A 19,628-nucleotide genomic window follows, 5' to 3' on the forward strand; every position below is an offset into this window, starting at 1 on the left:
TAGAGTTTATGAACTAGAAGGGTGAAATTAGGGATCTAAAGGTCCCAACATGAAATTAAACCTCTAGGTGATCAATTTCCATCAATAGCAAGCTAGAATAATCAACAATTTACTCAGTTTTGGATTCCAGGAAAACCCCCAAATTTGGGTATAAACCCTAACTTCTAAATCCACAAATGAGCCTCTAATTAGGAAGAAGTTACGAAATAAGGGTTCTAATCATCAATTCAATGCTTAAAGAAGCTAACTCAACCAACAAATCATGATTTAGAAGCCTAGATAGAATATCCATTAAACCCAATTTTAATCTTCATCACTTAATGAACTAATCAAGATGAAAGGGATTCTAGAATGATTAGGGGTAATGGAATAGCATAGAGATTACAAGGACTTACCACCAAGAATCTTCTCCAAGAATACTCTAGAATTGCTCCCAAAAGCTCAATTTAAGGAATAGAAATAAATGAGGAACTAAAGGCTTTAATACACAATTAATGAAATAACCAGGCCCGATACCATTACAGCAGCTACGCAGCGGTCCCTCCTCAGTGACAAATCAGACCGCTACGACGGTTATCACCAAAAACACATGGCCGCCCCAGCAGCATGGCAACTGCTATAGCGGTGCCGCTGGTGCGACACTGGTGCCGCTGGTGCGACACTGGTGCCGCTGGTGCGACACTGGTGCCGCCATGGCGGGCACCAGTACCAGATTTCCCAAAATAATCCCAACTCAATCTCGAAATCCCGACTAATACCCGTGGCCATCTACTCACAAACCACATACAAAGACACGCACAAAAACACGCTATGAACGCACACGTGTCCTCAGAATTCCTAATAAAAGTCTCGTTGACCGAGTCAATCCTCGATACCTCAATTCCAACTCCCCAACCCAAGTCCCAAAATGCACCCGAGTGTATTGGAAATCGAACCAAATTTGCACACAAGTTCTAAATAACCATCCGGACCTCTCGGAATCGATGAATTTTCGAAAAAAAGTCAATTTATCCAAAAGTCAACCTTGAATCAACTCTTTTTTTCTTAAAGCTAATTTTTCCCAAAACATCACTAAAATCCACCTCGAACACCTTGGGAAGCATGTCAACGGTCCCCTCGGGTCAAAAGTGAGCTAACCATGCTCGGGAAAGGGTCAAAAGGGTCGAAAATGCTTGGTAGTTACAGAATAGCAAAGTAAGAATAGCATCCACATGCTTACCCCAATAGACTCGAATCAGCAGCCTCGAACTCTCAGCCACGAGGGGTAGATGATCCCACTTGATACTATGCATTCATAAAAGAATGGAGCAACTGCAGGTCAGTACTAACGACACGTACTGGTAGGTATCATAGGCCGACTAAGATTAGCTAACATATAACAGGATAACAAAGTAAAATAAATAGGTAAATCAACAAGGTATAAGTCAACATGAGCCAGTAATCAAGTACAAGTCATCACATATGTTATAGCATCTAAACCCAACCGTGCCAAGTATCCGTACATCCAATCCTAATCTGTATATCACAACAATATCACAAGTATATCACAAGAAGCCAAAGGTACAATGCAATGCAATAATGTATGAAATATGGATGCAATGCATATGCGCCGATACACATGTACTCCGATGATGGAACATCACATCTCGACAGCACAACCCATGGGGGACTCGCGAAGTCTATGTACCAATCCTCACGATTCCAACAAAGACCTCAAGAATCGCTACCCGCACTCATACCTCGATTCTGAGATAAACATCGGACATCGGTTCTCACATCACTCTCATCCAACTGAGCCCAGCTCATAAAGTGTTTCCTTGCATACTATCGATATATCAATAGTATATCACGAAGGATGAGAATGCGTGCATTGTATGAGTTTAATGTCAATAATCAAATCAATCTCAACAGTACCACACATGGGCACACCGACAATATCATTAGAAAGGCTACACATAAGCCACAATAGAATCACAATCCCCGTCTCAAAATAGGAACATGTAAAGTGCTATAATATTATAATTAAGATATATCACTAGTCACCAATATCTACTATCTCGACGTGGCAACGAGCCAACAACAAATAGAACAAGACGAGTCACAACACAACAGGGTGGCTAGCCCCAAATCATACAACAAGGCCCAACCTAAGGCAAAATCCATCCTAACTTCATACCCGAAGGTTTATATGCATTTTCCAATAATATCGTCTAAATATATGCTTCGTTAATTGAAGACTCACCATAGGGTAAATCATAACCTACCTGGAAGGCCGAACAATAAGGTCTCCAACAATCATGCCTTAGTCTTTCTCACGATAATGGGAGCCTAATCATATCCGAAATATGCAATTAGAATCAAGAAGAATATCAATCAAACCCTACTTCTATTCAAGACTCAAATCTCCAACCTATGGAATGGGGGTTATGAACTAGAAGGGTGAAATTAGGAATCTATAGGTCTCAACATGAAATTAAGCTCTAGGTGATCAATTCTAATCAACTACAAGCTAGAAGAACCAACAAATTACTTAAATTCAGATTCTAGGCAAAACCCCCAAATTTGGGTACAACCCTAACTTCCAATTCCATAATTTTGCCCCTAATTAGGAAGATATCATGGAATAATTGATTCTAATGATCAATTCCATGCTTAATGAAGCTAACCCAATCAATAAATCAAGATTACAAAGCCTAGAAGAAGAAATCATTGAACCCTCTTTTAATTCTTGAACTCTTAGTGAACTAGCATGATAATGGAATCCTAAGGTGATTATGAGAAGTGGAATAGCAAAGAAGGTAGAAGGACTTACCACCATGATTCCCCCCCAATAATCACCTTGAAATGCTCCCAATAATTCTAAAGTCAAAATAATAAAGAATGAGGGACTTAGGGCTTTTAATACTCATTTAGTGAATTTATCTGCCTGATGCCCGCACCTGCGGCAACGAGACCGCTGTGGCGGTCAGCCAATCACTACACAAGCCACTTCTGCGGTATGGCCACCGCTATAGATGGCCACTAAAACCAGAAAATTTCCCAAAAATCACAATCTCAATCCATAATCTCGACTATCACCCAAGGCCATCTGCTCACATACCAAATATGCAGACATGCATAAAAAGACCCTACGAACGCACTCGTGACCTCAGAATTCCCAACGGAGGTCTCATTGATAGAGTCAACCCCCAATACCTCAACATTAAATTCCTAACCCAAGTTTCGAAATGCACCCAGGTGCATTAGGAACTGAACCAAATATACACAAAAATTCTAAAAGACCATCCGGACCTCTCAAAATCGACGGATTCCCGAAAACGGCCCGTTTACCCAAAGGTCAACTTTGAGTCAACTCTTTTTTGCTTTAAGATCAATTTTCTCAAAAAGTCATCCGAATCACATCCAAACACCTCGAGAAGCATGTCAACGGTCCCCTCAGGTTAAAAGTGAGCTAACCAAGCACGGGGAAGGTTCAAAGCACCTAAAAGACTATAATGACCAAACGGGTCATTACAATATGGCTAAAATGTCTCCGGATTTATGGAGTGTTACAACAAGACCAGAATCCAAGTACAACATGAAACCTTATTGCGTGTTATGGTCCAACACAAAGAAGGTTTTGTCACCGACCCGCGAAGCTACAATTTTTATAAATACTCAGGTCTTACCAAGAAGAAGTTTGTGTACCCGCGAAGAGATAATTCTGAATTTCAAGCGACGGAAGATTTATCCATCATATTCAAGAATCTAGGGTTGCGTCCCTAGTGCAAGAAGACGGATTGAAGAAACTGTTTTACTGTATAATGTTCTCTAGTTCACAAGTCTATATGTTTTGTATTAGGTTTTTTCTAGCGAGTTGTATATTTATCAGCTTATTAAGAAGCATAAAAGTAGATATAAGATATTGTAACTTGAAGATAGCTTGCTAGTTAGAGTTTGGGTAGCAAGGCTCAGGTTCGGAATTAGGTTGCAAAGTTTGTAACTTAATTTGCAGTTGGCTCACAGTTGTAGTGGAGTTTGGGGTAAATCCTACAGGTATATAGTTCGTGGTTATTATCGCCCTTGTTAGCCCGGTGGTTTTCACATAAAAATATTGTTTCTTTAACTTCCTATTTGTTTTTACTCCGCACACACGTTCACAGAACAAGTTAGATAATGTGTTCTGTCCATACGCGAGAAGTATAATTGGGGACGGACACCTAGGTCGTGCAAATCTAACATGTTCGAACCCTTAATCTCTTTGACATGAAAAACATTGAACCAATCAGCCTCATGTTAGGCACGTCAATATTCAACTTAAAGATCCCAATTTCAGTATTCAACAACTTCTTTTGCCGTTTTTGCGCCTCATCTATGAATGGATATTGTCTCCAGGTTCGAACCCTTAACCCCTTTGAAGTTAAAAAACACTGAACCAATCAGCCTAGAGTCACTTTAGAAGACTCTTACGATGATAAAATATTTTATATTTAGGGAAGGATATTGTTGCTTACCTGTTTTAATTGTTGTGCTATTTTTTTTATTTCCTTTTATCTTTTCTCTCACCTATGAAATTGATTAAGAGCAATTTGTAGAATCAACTGAATGATAAGTTTTTTAATGATCGTTTGGTATCTTGCAATTAAAAAAATCGTTTCGTATTAGGTCCAATTAGGTTATTTTTAATACAATTTACAAAATGAAAACTCATCAAAAATAGTTGTAGCAATAAATGAGAGTTATGTTTTGGTTATATTGCGTTACATTGTTTTATTTTAAAATGTGACACCGGTTATGAAAATTCCTGCGTACGTCATTGGGAGGTGGAGATGGGACAATGGGGGTAGCGGGTGTGGGTGGGATTGGGCGGAGTGGAATGCCACTTATGGGTTTGCTACTTCTATCCGAGAAGTTATTTTCCTCATTTTTTAGGTACTTTTTACTAGAGAAAATGTATTATAAATTTTTTCAGCAACCAAACATTATAATACTGTAAAACATCATTCCCTCATACCAAACACACTCTAATTGAAAAACAACAAAATAAGAGAATTTTATAGTAATATATTTCAAAGTTAAGAATGATAGTTTCGACCTATAATTAGATCTAATTCTTCTATCGACGTAATTTTATTACCCAACTTTGGGTATGAGTCTAATATTACCCTGATCATTGGGGCAAAGCCACACGCGATTGACACATGTATCACCCATTACAATACATTGAGATGTTTGCACGACGCCAGTGACATTCGGATTTGTGCGTTCTACTGTGGCTTTAGCTTTGATGATCTCGACTCCTACTAATTCCGGCCACTCGTATTGATATGTATCTCCAGGAAGTTTGCACTGGTTTCCAACACAAGTGCCTACTACACAAGGAGGGTATATAGTTTTGGCTTGGATTTTGACCATATACTGAGAAATAAACAGAAAGCCAAGAAAAAAATGTGCTATCGTTTTCTCCATGTTTAAGTTGTTTTTGTGATGTTTTGCAAATGGAGGAACTTCACATTTTATAGGGTCATTAAACAATGGTAATAATCTTTTAGTCAAGATGTGATAGATTTACTGTAATATAATCAAGATTGGTGTAATAATAAATATGTAAAGTTTATGGTAACCTCATCTATTTATTTTTTGGTAACTGGATACTTTTATGGTAACCTTATCTAGGTTGATAAATTATTAATAATAAGTAGATGTTAATTCATATAATTGACAGGTTTCACGAGCCTATTTACGAGTCATGGTGACACCTAAAACTCCTTCCCCCAGTAGGCGAACCATCCCCAAATTATTGCTCAATTATAACAAAGAAAAATGCAGAAATCAAGTGCAATAATGTTATATAATAGTCTTGATACTATAAATAAGTGCTGAAATGATAATCTAGTCTTTAAAACCTCAAAATATGATCTAATTTATACACGAGCTTCTAAATACTACAAGTCTGAAATATAAATAGAATTGTCTGAAAGTCTAAATAAGCAAAATCAAAGATAGGAGGAGATCCAGGACTGCAGAATTGTCTGATGGTTCACTCTGTAATCTCGAAATGGACTGCCTCGGGATCAGTCACGAGGTCAAACACTGGAACAACGATCGGTATCTGCACCCACAGAAAAGATGCAACAAGTGCAGTATGAGGACAACCACTAGTACTCGTAGGTGTAACGGTTCGCATTTTCGCGGGCAGGGTTAGCGGTCGGAAAAATTACTTCGAGTTGTGCTCTTTCGGACTTTGTTTTAAAAGAGTTGCCACCTAATTTTTAGAAAATTAGGAAAATCAGTTTTGAAGGGTTTATTCATACATTGTGAAAAAATCCTTCTTAATCCAAAGTTTTAGATAAGGGTTCTGCTGATCCCCTAGGGAAGGTGTTAAGCACCCTAGTATTAAGGATCCGTACTATACGGTTGACCTTCGAATTCCAATGTGTGGGTATTTGCATGAACTGCTTATTTAGCATAAAATTCCCGTAAAAATATGTCCTTTTATTGCATATCAACTTTTTTTTTGGAAGAATTAAGTGTAGTGTCCTTATATATGGGTTTATTTTAGGTTGGATTTATCATGACCAAATGAATTTATTTCCTCTTATATAGGAGGATAAATAGTTTTTGTAAAAAAAAGGGGAATATTCTTGTTATAGTAAAAAGTGTGTGTGTATATATATATATATTCCAGTTCCTGCCTTAATCAACACTTGGTTTGGGTTAATCATATATATACGTCAAAACGCCTTACTTATTATTCTGTTATTATGAATATGTTTTCAATTTAAGGAAGAATGTTTTTGGTACTTTGTTTTAAAAGTACAACTTGTTTCGGCATTAGGCCGTAAAAGAATGGATTTAATTTGCAATAACAGATGACAACATACTTGTTGAGAGCAAAGGATTTAAACCATAAAAATTTATGTCCGTTTAAAGAAAAAGGATTGTCGATTTTTTGAATTAGAAAATGTAATGGGCTTTGGCCAAAAAGATGCATCTTATTTATACTACTTCTAAAAAGGGAGCATTTAGGACTGGACTTTGATCAAAATCTTGACTTATGGCGATTTGGTGGGCTTTGGCCAAACACTCAGTTTTTGTTTGTTCGGACTTAGTCCAAAAACAACGCTAGTTTTTCCAAACAAAGTGCAGCATTCTTTGGTTTTGGAAAATTAACCGTGACTTGCACAAAATCTCTCATTTTTAACAACTGATTTTATAATGAAAACGATAATGTATTTCTTTTAATTCTAAAAAAAGGACTATAGGGCAAGTAATTTTGGTTAAAAAAAATGTTTACATGCCAACACCTACCACTTTTTCCTAAAAATCTAGTTTATTTTATGAAAACCCATTTGATTTACCTCTTAAAAATCCCTTTTAAAATAAGAAAACAGGATGGGTTTTGAAAATTCGCGAAGGAGCCTAAGGTCCAACTAAACGGTTTAAGTATCGTTTGCCTAAAACGTCTAATTCTAACCATTTGGTTTCCAATAGTAATGTGAGTTTACAAATACAAATACAATCATGCAATAGTAATAAAATGACTTGGGGTGTACCAAGCCCCCTTAACCATTTTCACCCATGGTTAGGCCTTCGTGAATAAACATATTAGCTTCCCTTCCTCGTACTAGATAGAGGTCTGAAAGAATTGTCCTATTGGGCCTTTGGCCTGATAGGAAGGCTGTGTCCTTGGCCCAAATGGCCATGCGAAGAGTAAGAGAGGGAAAGGAGAGAGAAAAAATAATTCGATTAGACTAGATCCTATAAAATTTCATATAATATATAGAAGGTATACACGTATGGTAATAATAAAAATGGCCAAACTGTCCTGACATGATATTTCTTCCATAGTGCATTTTTTGTGATGTGTGGGCTGAGTATTTTGGAATGAGATTAGGGTGGTTGTCACCATCCTTATTCCCAATGTCACATAAGATTCAAAGGGTTTCAACGAACCCCAGACATGGCTGGTACTAGGGGAAGGTTAGACCAACCCCAGATAATCCTCAACATTACTGCAATCAAACATAAGGATGCACTTAAGACCAAATATCATTGAGTAGTTTGGCCTTTCAAAATAGAGATATAGAGGAATAGGCAAAAATAACTCCCAAAACAAAGGACAATATCACACTGTGTACCATTACTACCACTCAGTTGCAACAACGGGGCAGGAATATATTCTTTGCAAATGAGCTTGACAATTTCAGTCATGAAGATATACAAACATAGATAGATTCTAGGAGTAGTGTTTGCAAATGAGCTTGGAAATTTCAATCATGAAGATATACAAACATGGACAGATTCTAATACGGAGTTTTGTCATAGATATACACTGCATATATAAAGGAGAACAAAGCAGGCCCAAGTAAAGAGAGTATATCCCATGTCACATTTGCAAAAGGACAAATACAGGTTGAGCAGACAGGTACAATACAGAGAAAAAAGAACTAGTTTCAGTCAGGACTACACATATAAACATAGCACAGAGGTGGATCTTCAGACCCCAGTCAGGTCTAACAAGATGAAAACATCAAGAGGAGAAGTATGCAGGCCTTATACATGGTATAGAAAGAATGCAGAGAATCATCTATGTCTCTTTGGTGGAGTTTTTGAAAACAGAGGGATCTACATGATCTTAATAGTCTTTAATGATTCAGTCTCAATGCCCTACCTATTCAGGTTTCATGTTTTCCTTTAAGTTCTTCCTTTTGTGTCTAGTTCAGCCATGTACGTATGCACCTAGGTTCATTACTAGGTTTCACGAAGCTATTCATCAGTGTATGTCTGATTCTAACCAAGTTTTTTAGGTTATGGTAATAGAGTTCATATGATTCTAAGAGATTTGTATAGTTAGCATGCACCACCATGGGCTTATAAAAGTGCCATGGTGCCTTTTATGTGGAGGAAAAGAGTTGTGAACCAAACAATGCTTGGTTCTCCTTTAATCCCTTCTCAAGGCACCTTTTTAAAAAAAGCTCTTCTCGGCTATGTGATTTTTAGCTGACCCTCAATCCCTTTTAATCATAAGGAACATTGCCACCAAAAACTTTTCACAGCCAAGTGTTTTAATAAGTTCAAGTACATGTGCACCTAGTTAGACAAAATCATTTAGGCTAGAACTAGAGCCATTTCTCACCATCAAGACCTAACAAAATTCATACAGAGTCATAGTATAGGTCCAATTTTCATTAGCAAGTTCCTTAAGTCATTTCAACTTCGCAGAACCATCTCAAGTTAATCTGGACATTTAGCAAGTCATGCCACACTACAAACTTCATTGACCAAGTCATAGAAAGTGTATGTGAGACAGTCAATTAAATAGTGATAACTAAATATCTGGACAAAGTATTAAAATTTAGACCCAAACACAAATGACTCAAGAAGTGGATAGTAGGTAAATTTTCATTTTTTGAATCTTGAACCAGTTTTATTCTAATAGAACTCATGTAGGAATCTCATGATTTAAAAATAAAGGTTAGATTAGCAACTTGATCTTGGGTATGGCATGATCACATCTATAGGCTAGAACACAATGTTGATTCTCTCTTTGAGGCATTCAGAACCTCTAAGCAGGGTTCAAAGATATTTCAAACAAACAAATAACCAAATGACCATGGACCAACCTTGATTCTCTGTGGGGATCCTTTAATACTTAACCATGATCAAAACTTTAAGTCTTTGACACAACAAGATTCACAGAAAGGAAAGAAAAAAAGGAAAAGGAAAGAAAGACTCAGCTAGCAAATGAAATGAATCCCCAAAATGCAATGCAGGTGCAAAGACAATATGATACCTTCATAAACAGGATATATGGCAAGCATTTTAGATTTCTACTCAAGTTCTAAAAGGGCAGCCTCTTTAAAAGATTAACTCAAATCACCTACTAATTTTGTATTTAGGCAGGGTTCTTCTCATGAATTTACACAAGATTCAAACTAGCTCAGGTGGTTTTATCCTCCCTCCCCTTGACCTAGTCATGTTTTAATACTGGAGTAGATCAGACTTGCAAACCAATGTCAACCTAATAAACTAATGGTTCATTATTAGTCTACCCCCCTTCCCTCTAACAACCTTAGCTTAGTTCTTTTTAAACTTATTCCTATTATAGTTATGTCCTTGATTGATGTTCAAACACTAACTTAATAATAGCTAGCTTACTAAGACTAGGTTCATTCAATATTCCTTAATTTAAACTTAAATTGTCAACAACAAGCTAGCTGCTTTCTTTAGTCAAGCTCAGTCCAAGGGTTATGATCAAACAAGGATTTTAAGAATTATAGTCTCCCAGCAAGGCATACATAATCTACAGGTCTTATTTTAGCTTGACTTGTCTTTAATATGAGGTATTAAGCTAAACTGGGCTCTGAACAGAGTATCATACTCTTATTTTAAAAAAAAAAAAAACTGTATTCTTAACCAACTTATATCTTTGATCCTGTTCTCCAACATATTTATCTAGGTCAAACCGTTATTGCACACCATAAAGCTTAACAAGCCAAATAGGAAATAGAAGCAAATCACAGAGAATGTCAAGTCAACAACAATGCAATATCAGTCATTGAAGGCATCAAAGTGAACATAGCATATTTGTACAAAGGATTCTTTGGACACAGGTTTAAGTTGATTCTTACTTAGGAATAGTAGGGTGGGAGCATGGCAGTCTCACCTCTTTAGAAGAGGAATATCACAGGTCAGGCTGATGAGAGTTATAGACATACTCAAAGTTCAAAACAAAGATCATTAGACAGCATTTAGAGATATGTTTAAGTCACTAATCCTTTTGAAATAGGTATTATCTCATTAAGAGGGCAAGTAATTAAATAGTGACCCCCCAAACATGTCATGTAGACTTCTAGGACAAAGCAGCCTCATCTAGAGATCATACAATTAATATTCAAATAGTTTTATAATACCTTGTGTGTTCCTTAACTAAACTAAGCAAACTCCTTATTCCAGTACATTACTGATAGTGCACTGTTGATCCTTACCAGCCCTCAAACCTATTCAACATAGATCATTTCAATTTTCCAGCAGTCTCAAACATTTTCTGCAAAGGATATTAGCACTAGTCTAGATCATTTAATTCAAACAAATATCTAAATACTAGACTAGGCACATAGCTAATAGGGGTATCATATTTAGGAGGAATTCATTCCAAGTCCATTCAAACAATGCTAAGGCAAAATCATTCTACAAGACTACCAATCAGAACACTTAACAGCACAGACCAAACATCATCCTATGAACAAAATAGATAAAAGGATTGAAGTGTTACCTTTTTTAAACGCAGCCTTGGTCAAGAATGGGACTCGAAAGCTCCTTTGTGCATCCAACTCTTGAACTCAACCACAAGAAAAGAACAAAAATAAATAAAATTTTCCAACTGAGGGAGTCAAACTCGAAAGGAGGAGTTTTAAGTGTAAAATTATAGTTTAAGCTTAAATTTCAGGTTGGACTTAAATTCTAGTTTTTTTTTTTCTTTTGGCTTCTCCCACCTTGTTGTTGCGATGAAAGTTAGGGTTCAATTTATAGAACCCCGAAATCCCTGCTAGCTCTGCGTTTTTGCCGTTCTTGGCATAAGAGAGGGGAGATTTTGGGGGCGGCGTGGCTGGGGTTAGCCGAGAAAGGAAAGGGGGAAGAAGAGAGAGGGGTTAGGGGGTGTTTGGTATGAAAAGAGAATGTAAAAGGGGTTTTACCCCTTATTCTGATAGACTTTGGGCCGGGTCAGCCTTATTGGGTTGGACTCGGTCCAATCCGAATTTTAACTAAAAGGGGCCCTTTCTTCATGTAGACACCAAGTGTATACACATATATTTCATATACATGTGTGTATATTTGGTGTATACGCTGGGTATATTTAATTTCTAGCAATCATTAATTAAAAATTAGAGTAAATTTAAACGGGTAAAATTGGGCTGCAAAATACTTTATAAAAAATAATTTTAATAAGTCGGCTAAGTTGTTAATGAGCCTGAAAAAAAAAGCTTTAATTAACTGGCCCAACATATTTGTCTTAATTATGGCCTTTTAATCAAATTTTGAAAATTAGGTTAAACCTATTATTTCAAATTAAATACTAACAGGCTGATTTTTACAAAATAAACTAATTTCTTTAAATGGAGGACTAACTAAATTAATTATGACCAAGGCAAAAACAAAAGACAAATATATCTATATAAAAGGGCTCAATTTTTGCAATAATTATCATTTAATTAATCAACTAGCCTAATCAAAACATAAAGGGAAATTATGATTATTTTATAAAAATCAGGAGTTAAAAGGGTTAAATAATTAATTACTTAAACTATTTAAATTGTTCAAACTCTCAGAGGTAAAAATAAGAGGAAAAGAAGTGTTTGAAAATAATTTTAAATGATTAAGTAAGAACCTTTCCTTTTTCTCCCTCCTTTTTTTTTTTTTAAAAAAAAATTAATTTAAGTTAAACAAAATCTCATAAAATATCCTGAAAATATTTATTATAAAAAAATGATGCATGAAAATCTTTTGCTAATTAAAGGGGAAGAAATATTGATCTGGGCATTTTATAAAGATCATTTAAGGTTATTAAAAATGCTCAGCTCATTCACTTATTACCCGGGGACTTTGAGTGATTGAAATAAATTACGGGAGGTCAAAAATTAGGTGTCAACAGTAGGTATCATAGGCTGACAACGAAGGGAAAAAAAAAATACAGGATTTAAAGACTGAAGTCAATATTTATCACATCAGTTCAACTTAGCTTCACCACTAAGCCTAATTAAATAAAAAATCGCATTAAGGGTGCTAGGCACATTAACATATAAGAAGGATAAGAGACAAACATATATATGAGTGCATGAATGAAATGCAATGCAATGTCCAATATCAAATCTGGTACAAACAAGCTAGTGGTCATTCCAGCTAGTTGTGACCCATGGGGGACTCGTGAGGATCCGCAAGTATAAGACCTTATCCTTTTGTCTAAGGGAGAGATGTATATGTCGTCACTAAGTCCAGTTGAATATTTGAAAACTCGATGGGTTAGCATGAGAAATGAAGAACCTCGGTTCAGTAATGAGGGCATAAGGAGATAGTCTCTATAAGAAATGTGCCTCGCATGCACAAGATGCACGAAGTGAGTAGAATGATCGTTGATCGACTTGTGTCAAGATTAGTCATTGGAAATTAGGAGATCATAGAAAAGCTATGAGATTATGCCAAGTCATGTACTACGTGGATGGTGCCATTGCATGAGACTCTAACTTTCAGGGTGCTAGTCAAAGACTTAGCACACTATAATATTGTGAGTATTTTCGTGAAGTACCTCAGAAAGAAATCAAGTATGGGATGTTTAGCTCATGTTCAGGCAGACAAGATATTTATGTTAAAGGAAGCTCATCCTTTAGCAAATGTTGGAGTTCGACTTTTGGACCACGAAGATGGTAGAGTTGTTGTAGAAAACAGAGCCAAATCATTCTTAGTAGCTAAACACAAGAGGCAAACATTTTGATGATCCCTATCTATTGCAGCTAAAGGATGGGATTCACAGGCACAAATCCATGGCTTTCAAACAAGGGGAAATGATGGTACTCTAAGGTAATAAGTAAAAATAATGAGTCATAGATGTAGATAGACGTAACAAGAGGATTATGGAAGAGGCGCACCAATTTAGATATTCTACCTACCCAAGATCCATGAAAATTTATCATGATCTTGAGAAGATTGATTGGTGGGATGGAAACGAAATGTACCAGATTATTCGACTGAGTGTCCAATTATAAGCAAGTGAAAGCCGAGCATTAGAAGCCTGGTGTTTTAGCACAAAATACATATATTCTTGAGTGGGGATGATAAATATAGACTTTATAACAGGGTTATCTTTCTCATTTCAGAAATATGATTCGATTTAGGTAATTGTGGACCGACTTATTAAGTTAGCACACTCTATACCGGTAAGGACCACCGATTCAACAGAAGATTACGCCAAATTGTATCTTCAAGAAATTGTCATTGTATGGGACTCCAGTGTCTATAGTTTTGGATTATGTCCAGTTCACAGCAAATTTTCGGAAGTCTTTTTTCAGAAAGGATTGGGTATAAAGGTAAATCTCAGTACCGCTTTTGATCTTCAGACAGATGGTCAGGCAGAACACACTATTCAGATGCTCGAAGATATGTTGAGAGCATGTGTCCTAGAATTTAAAGGTAATTGGGATGAACATTTACCTCTCATTGAGTTTGTTTCTAATTATAGATATCATGCTGCTATCAAGATGACACTATTTGAAGCCTTGTATGGGCGAGGATATAGATCACCTATTTGCTGGCATGAAGTTGGTAGAACAAAATTGCTAGGGCCAGACTTGGTCCATCAGGCTTTAGAAAAAAAAGTTAAATTGATTTAGGAGCATTTGAAAGCAGCCAAGGAAGAGAGGAGAAAAATAAAGATTTTTCACCCAACTCATTAAGGTGATGACTCTAATCTTTTATTTAAGTTTATTACATAATTATGGGTGAATCTTTATGGTGAAAACATGGGGATATTTTGAGGAATTGAGAAAGTTTAGCTCTAGGTTCTTCAACTAAAATCATTGATTTGAAAGGGCAAATAGTGTCGGATTTTAGACTTCTATATATCACGACCCAACCCCGTAGGCCGCGACTAGTGTCCGTGCTGGACACCCATACGTACCCAATAACCCAAACCAGCATATTAACAGAATATATCAATATAAGGATCTGGGCACCCAAACACATCTATTAAATGCTATCTCAAATTTTATTAAACGCACCCAAGTATATAGCAGAAGCCGACAAGGCTATATTTCAAATTTAAATAATTTCCAGAAAAATTTCGGCAGAGTTTCCTTTGTTTTACGGACTATCCAATATAACCCTGCGCACAGAAAATACCAACAAAGGCCACACAGGGCCAACAAAGCAACATATAAACATATGCGGACCGGCCGCGGCGGCGAATGGGATCACCCAAACACAACATATACACGCATCCATACAGAAAGACCCCAACCCACAAACATGTCCACAGACCTCTAAACAGACCGACAGATTCATATGACGGGACAGGGCCCCGTCGTACCCCTGAATGGCGTACATATATACAATAGCAGAAAACTGTACCAAAATATAGGCTTCGGATAAAAGAGCGCCCCAAAATAGCAGAATGAGATCCTAAGCGGGGGGATCAGCAAACCTGTCGTCTGTACCTGCGTGGCATGAAAACGCAGCCCCCGAAGAAAAGGGGGTCAGTACGAAATATGTACTGAGCATGTAAAGCATGAAATGTGATAAACAAAGTCATAATCGAAGCGGGAGATACAGAAAATAAACGGTATATCCAGATTAGCAAAATACTGATCATAAAGCATAACTAGTACTTGCAGAAAACGTATGTCATACCTGGTTCCATTACGGGACAGAATCATAACCGAAACAGAACGTACAGGAAAGTGAGTGTGATGTCCAGAGTATCAAATGCATATTTTCAAAACATGAAGAATGTGTACAGAAACATATGCCATATCATATCCGGCCCCTGCCAAGGGACTCGGCAGACAGAACGTGGTCACCCCCCGACACTGGTGCCACAATACATAAGGAATCAGAAAAGGGGAATAACCCCGTAACATAACATATCATATCAGATGGCCATATCAGATCATATCATATCATATCAGAATAGTGTACATGGCACAGCATACTCCACAACCCATGTACATGTATACCTGCCCCCTCACATCGAGGCACGGCGAACAATGCAGTGGAAGACGCTTGAGAACATATCCTTGCCCGGGCTCAGTGGGGGAAACATTGAGGCATCCACGAACGGAGTAGTGAGAAACTAAATGCAATAAAAATACCATCTATCTCTAGAGACTCAATGAAGCATATCGAATAACAAATCGAAATGATAAAACTGGACAGAACTATAGTAAGCATATTTCGGATGTCATAATGGATTACGGATGCATAATCTTTCTGAAATCATTTCCAAGTTTCAAAACAACTTATAAAACTTAACAGAATATTTAAAATAATTTATAATAAATAGTTAGAGGAGTAGTTAAAACGTTTTCTTTAAAAGCCGCTCGAAGACCAGTCCAAAATACAAAAAGGGTAAAATCGGAAATAGTGGGCCCACCTCGGAACAAATGAAGCGGTGGGCTCAAATTACCTATTTTTAGGCTTATGAGGTCACCTACAAAGATCCTAGGGCATTCCATAACTTTCTAGGCAATTTGGGGAAATTTGCATAATTTTCCAACAAAGGATACTTAAGGAGTTCAATCCTATGAACAAAAATGCGACAATTTCAATCGCGGATTCCGATGGACAAAATATTCCCCGAAGCGTAATTCCAATCCTAGTACATCTAGGACATGCCAAGAGAAGAATCGGGATAGCTTTACATACCTTTCTTGCCCTTTACGCTTGCCAAAACTCAAATCCCGTTTCGTCCAAAACCTACAAATGGTCACATTTACCAATTTACTATTCATAAGACTTAAAATTTCAACCTTAACCAATTCTTGTCTATAAAAATTTGGGCAGCATCTCCCCTATATATATATCATCCCCGAGGTTACAACTCGGCTAAAACAACAACAACCATACCAACAACAATATATACAACATCAATAATCGACTAGGATCGCATTCTAGCGTAAATAGTCTTATTTTCCAAATAATGCGACAATTCCAAATCCAACTTTGCACTTACAACCCAATATCAATATTTTCATATTCACATACTAATATAAGACCATTCAAACATAAACCAAAAGTATTCCAAGCTATATATTCAATATTCAACAATTCCATCAACTTCCATATTCAATCCAAAATTCTTATATATGCAACAAAACCATTCCAACACATTTTCTACTTACTAATTCATCTCCAACAACAATCTACACTTTAACAACTTCATTATCTTAATATCATAAAATCACATTAATGTGTCATAATTCTCTACATTCCATTTTCATGTCAACTTCACTCATATAATCTTCCTTTGCATTGTGAAGATCACAATAACACAACTAACATGTTAAACAAAATAAATCCAACATTATCCCAACAACATATACCACACGGCCAACATGGCTTCTTTCCAATTTCATCCAATTTTCATTCAACTTCCATTTCCAATACAAATTCCACAATAACCACAACTAGTATACCACTTAAAATTCAACTCATATTATCCATACAACATATACATATACGGCCACTTACACACATGCACTCCCACTTTGCAAACTTCCATCTTTTCATAAATTCTACTCATTTCCATATACTACCACACAAACAAACCTTCATAACATAATAACAAGGGATTAATTCTTACCTTTTTCTCCTTGATTCTTCACTTGTCCAAAGTGTGAGATTGAAGAAACTAATGCTTAATCTTCCAAAACAACTACACCAAGTTGTAGAGGGACCTTGATTTAGTAGGAATTTAACAAGAAAATAATTTTTGGGACAAGATTTTGAGGGGTGAATTTTCCCATGGCCAAGCCGAAATGCCTTCTTTGTTTTTTTGTTCTTGTTTTTCTCTTGTTTTTCCTCCTATTCTTTCTCTTGAAAGTTCTATGGAATTTGGATGATTAAGTGGTCTTTTATTCATTGACCACATGACTTAATTCCATGGGCTTGGATCCTTTTTATGGACCATGGCCGAATGGCTCCTATTGGGCCTCTTCTTCTCCCTTTATTTTTCCATGAGCCTAATTCGGTTGGCCCCGAGTTGGCCTAGTCAACTGACCTTTCGACCTTAAAACATTCATATCTCCTTGTACCGACATCACATGGGAACCCACGACCTATGGATGGAAAGCTAATTCAATTATCTACAACTTCTATTTCTTGGTACTTTTCCAAATTCCAAACTTATAATACCGTTTTTGCCCCTCAAAGTCAGGTCACCCGAAAATGTTTTCTTAAAAATATTCGTTTGGAGGGCTTCCACTTTGATTTGGCTCAAGGGTCCTTCATGAGTTGTGTTTAACTTTACATATGTGATTCATATAACTTGTCACATGTTCCGAAAAAAAAATCTTGACGTGTGGGCCCCACCTTAGCTTACAAATAATCCGACGTTCAAAAATACGGGATGTAACACTATATATCGTTGGAATCCTCTCGTTAAGGCCTTTCCGAAAACATAAGTCTTGTCGGGTTTTGAACACATTGGCCAAAGGGCGTTTTCGTCCTTTAAAATTTGACTTTAACCGTTTAAGGCTCTAAAAATATATAAGTGGTTTACCCTAAGGGTTTTGACCATTCTAAATCCATTTTTGTGTAGTTTGAGGCAATCCGGAGACTCGAGAACGCAATTTTGATTTATTGGGAAGTGTGCTTGAATTGTGAATTTGAGGTAAGTGAGACTTTAAGCTTTGGGTACTTGCTTTTCAAAACCCGTTTTAAAAATATATTTTGTCTGTCTGGTCCATGTGTTGGGACGAGCGTGTGCTTGGCAGAATCGGTGGTCCTTAAGGCCAGCCGCATATACTTTATTTTCAAATACTCTAAAATTCTCTATATAAATTGTTTTGTGAGGTGATACGGCTGTGAGCTATGATATTGGGGCATTGTGTATGCTTCCCTTGGCATTGTGTATGCTTCTTGATTATATTGGGGCATTGTGTATGCTTCCCTTAGCATTGTGTATGCTTCTTGATGATATTGGGGCATTGTGTATGCTTCCCTTAGCATTGTATATGCTTCTTGATGATATTGGGGCATTGTGTATGTTTCTTGATGATATTGGGGCATTGTGTATGCTTCCCTTAGCATTGTGTATGCTTCCTGACATATTTGGCACATTGTGTATGTTGCCGTTGATTCATAGTGTTGACTAATTCTTTAACTGCCACCTATGACGGTTCGTAGTGTAAATTGTGTTGAGATATATAATATATTTGATAAACAGTGGTTTGGACCTTGGTTGCTATTATATAATGATATATTTATGCGCATAATATTTTTGTGCTTGTTGTGTTTTTGTATTTTCTAACTTTGTTCCAGGGGTATTTAAAGTGGCGGGTCGAGGATCTTACTGGGTTATATTTACGTATAGCTCACTCCTTACCTGCATGTCCATGCAGATACTATTGGTGACGACGAAGCTAGTAGCTCATGAGTTTGCTAGAGTTGATCTATTGGTTGAGATGAGCCGCCGCTTTGTTCGTGGAGGCTACCAAAAGTGTCTTTATCATTTATTTATTAATATTTTTTTTTCTTTTGGGATTTAAAAACCCAAGCCTTTTGTAATTCTCTTAGATGCTCCATGGTCTAGTGTGGGATTTAGGCAAGAGTATTTGGTTAATATTTTGAGACATTAATTATCCACAATTAATTATTATATTATTTGAGTGCTTATTTAATTTGGTTAATGCTGCAAAATTATGATTAAGATATGAAAATGTGGTTCGCCTGGCCGGTGGTGTGTCTTGGGTGCCAATCACGTCTAGGGGGTATTTTGGGACGTAACAGTATGTTGTTGTTGTATTGTGAGTCCGATGGGATCTTGTTTTGGACAAGTGATGCTTTAGTGCGTTCCGTTGACAAATGGGTCCGGTCGGCTAAGTGACAGATACTTGAGATATGATATGTGGAAACCGTGATCCGAGGTTGGTATCGGA

At 36.8% G+C, this 19,628-nt stretch overlaps 1 long non-coding RNA gene across 1 annotated transcript; it reads right to left on the minus strand.

Annotated features, from left to right (window-relative positions):
• Nucleotides 1–7,407: 7,407 nt before the first annotated feature.
• On the minus strand, nt 7,408–11,641 carry LOC132626328 (uncharacterized). Its single transcript, XR_009577235.1, has 2 exons — nt 11,258–11,641; nt 7,408–7,994 (listed from the first exon to the last, which is right to left on the minus strand). It is a non-coding gene; the product is annotated as an uncharacterized LOC132626328 (long non-coding RNA).
• Nucleotides 11,642–19,628: the final 7,987 nt, after the last annotated feature.

Source organism: Lycium barbarum, chromosome 2, assembly GCF_019175385.1.
Source record: "Lycium barbarum isolate Lr01 chromosome 2, ASM1917538v2, whole genome shotgun sequence".
Classification (NCBI taxonomy): Eukaryota; Viridiplantae; Streptophyta; class Magnoliopsida; order Solanales; family Solanaceae; genus Lycium; species Lycium barbarum.